This window comes from Sapajus apella, unplaced genomic scaffold (genome assembly GCF_009761245.1).
Source record: "Sapajus apella isolate SASKATOON/1434 unplaced genomic scaffold, GSC_monkey_1.0 scaffold2, whole genome shotgun sequence".
In the NCBI taxonomy this organism is placed as follows: Eukaryota; Metazoa; Chordata; class Mammalia; order Primates; family Cebidae; genus Sapajus; species Sapajus apella.
This window is the reverse complement of record NW_022436942.1, coordinates 43,341,348-43,344,177: the sequence shown is the minus strand read 5'-3', so window position 1 is coordinate 43,344,177 and position 2,830 is coordinate 43,341,348.

The window sequence follows — 2,830 nt, the reverse complement described above, 5'->3', positions numbered from 1 at the left end:
ATTTAATCGCCCCACTGAAAATGCCTAGAAATATTTTGGTATGATAAGGAGGCTTATTTAGTTTGTCACTCCAGTGACAAACAAACTTATTTCTCTTCACATTTTTCTGTATCACTCCCTTCACCGTTAGTATTAGTTGGCAGTAAAAAGGAACTTAGGTCAGAATGCTTAGGTTCAAATCTTGGCTCTGCTACATGCTAAATGCTCTATCTATGACAAGTTATATAACATTATTTTAAGCTATTATTTTTATATTGAGTAGTTTTAGATTTAGAGAAACATTGTGAAGATGGTACAGAGTACCCAGTTTTCCCTATTGTTAACATCTAACATTAATATGCCATATTTGATATAATTAATGAACTTACATTAACAGATTATTATTAACTGAAATCCATATTTTATTTAGATGTCTTTGGTATTGGGCTAATATTCTCTCTCTGTTTAAGAATCCTATCCAGATTACCACCTTACATGTACTCATTATGTTTCCTTAGAGTCCTTTTGACTATGACAGTTTCTCAAACTTTGTTTTGGATGACCTGTCTTGATACCTTTAAGAAGGAATGGTCAGATATTTTGCTTAATGTCTCTCAACTGTTATATGTCTGATTTTTTTAACGATTAGAATTTGGTTATGGGATTTCAGGAAGAAGACCACAGAATAAAAGTGACATTTCTATCACATCATCTAAAGGGTACATACTACTAACATGACTTATTACTTTAGCATTAACAGTAATAAATCATGTTAATAGTATGTACCCTTGATATGATGTGACAGAAATGATGCTAAAGTCATCAACAGTAATAAGTCATGTTATAGCTTGATATTGTGCACTTTAAAAGGACATCAATGTGCAACCAACACTTAAGTGGAGAGTTATGCAAAACTTACTTGAGAGCAGAATACCTATATAAATTATTTGGATTTTTTGCAGAGGAGATTTATCTCTTCTTCCCCATTTTCTTCGCTCCCTTCCTTCCTCCCTCCCTCCCTCCCTCCCTGCCTCCCTCCCTCCCTGCCTTCCTTCCCTCCCTCCCTCCTTCCCTTCCTTCCTTCCTTCCCTCCCTCCCTCCCTCCCTCCTTCCTTCCTTCCTTCCTTTCTACCTTCCAAGGAGTTTCACTCGTCACCCAGTCTGGAGTGCAGAGATGTGATCTTCACTCACTGCAACCTCCACTTCCCAGGTTCAAGTGATTCTCCTGCCTCAGCCTACTGAGTAGCTAGGATTACAGGCGTCCACCACCACAGCTGGCTATTTTTTTTTTTTTTTTTTTTTTTTGTATTTTCAGTAGAGACGAGGTTTTGCCATGCTGGGCAGGCTGGTCTCGAACTCCTGACCTCAGGTGATCCACCCATCTTGGCCTCCCAAAATGCTGGGATTGTAGGCATGAGCCACTGTGCCCGGTCCTTCCCCATTTATGTATTCATTAATTTATTTATGGCATCATCAAGTAGTTAACGTTTATTTTATACTTTGGATTATAATCCAATATTAATATATTTTGTTCATTAAGTTGTGTTAGCTTTGGCCATTGAGGGCTCTCTCAGTTGGCTGCTATATTGTGTTCACATCCCCATCATAGTGAGACTTTTTAATTTGAGCATTTCCTTACTTTCTTGCACTACAAGATTCTCTAAGTTCATCTTGTATACTTCATTCATCAGTTACTGAGCTCCAAATAGCTACGATCTCTCTTATTAGAGAACAAGGTTTAGGTTATAGGTGGATATATGCTGCTTACTACTAAGGTGCCATGGCTTCTAGGTCCTCTCTGTTAGCAAAGCATGAAAATATATATGGTTATGCTAATCTGTTAATATACAAAGACATATAAATATGTCTATGTTTAACCATTTGTGTCTATGTTAAAGCATATATAATTTCACTCTGATGTCTCTGACGACAATCCAGAATTATTCTAGCCTGTTTATCTATGAACTCCTACTTTAACCATGAGAAACTAGAGTTCCAGCAACTGCCATTCATTTACACAATTTTTCAATTTCAGTATGCACATAGAGTGATGTCAGAATTGTTAACCTGTGCCTTTTAGAAATAAATTGTATAAACTAGAATGCAGTACTAATGCATAGTTTCTTTCACCTTTAGTCATATTGACTTGGCCCTTTTTCCGTGTTACTTAGGTTAGTGCCTATTCCTCCTCCACCTTTCAGTGTCATTGTTTTAGACATTCTTGATACAGTTGATGGTTTTGTCATCTTATGCATGCATATTGATATTCTCTGACCTCCTAAATATTAAGGTTCAAACTTTGCAATTTAAAGTAATGTGAGTTTTGACAAATGTGTAATGTCAAGTATGCACTATTATAGTATCATATAGAACAGGCTCACTGATCTAAAATATTCCCCTCCATTTAACTCACTCTCCTCTAAACACTTAACTCCCATTAATATATTTGCTGTCTTCATAGTTTTGCCTTTTCCAGGCTGTCATATACAGTCAATAGAATCAAACAGAATGTAATCTTTTCAGACTGGGTTCTTTGAAAGAATGTATTTAAGATTGATTCACTTTTTTTAATGGGTTGATAGCTTATTTTTTTCATAATAAAATTATTCTGTTTTATGGATGGATATACTAGCTTTGTTTATCATTTGCCTGTTGAAAGATATTTTGGTTAGTTCCAGTTTTTGGTAATTATAATAAAATTTCTATAAACATTTGTGAGCATGTTTTTTTGTGTGTGAAAATACGTTTTCAAATTAATTGGGAGACAAATAGGAACATGACTGCCATATCACATGGTAAGACTATGTTTAGCTTTAAAAAAATGCCAAGCTGGCTGGGCGCGGTGGCTCAC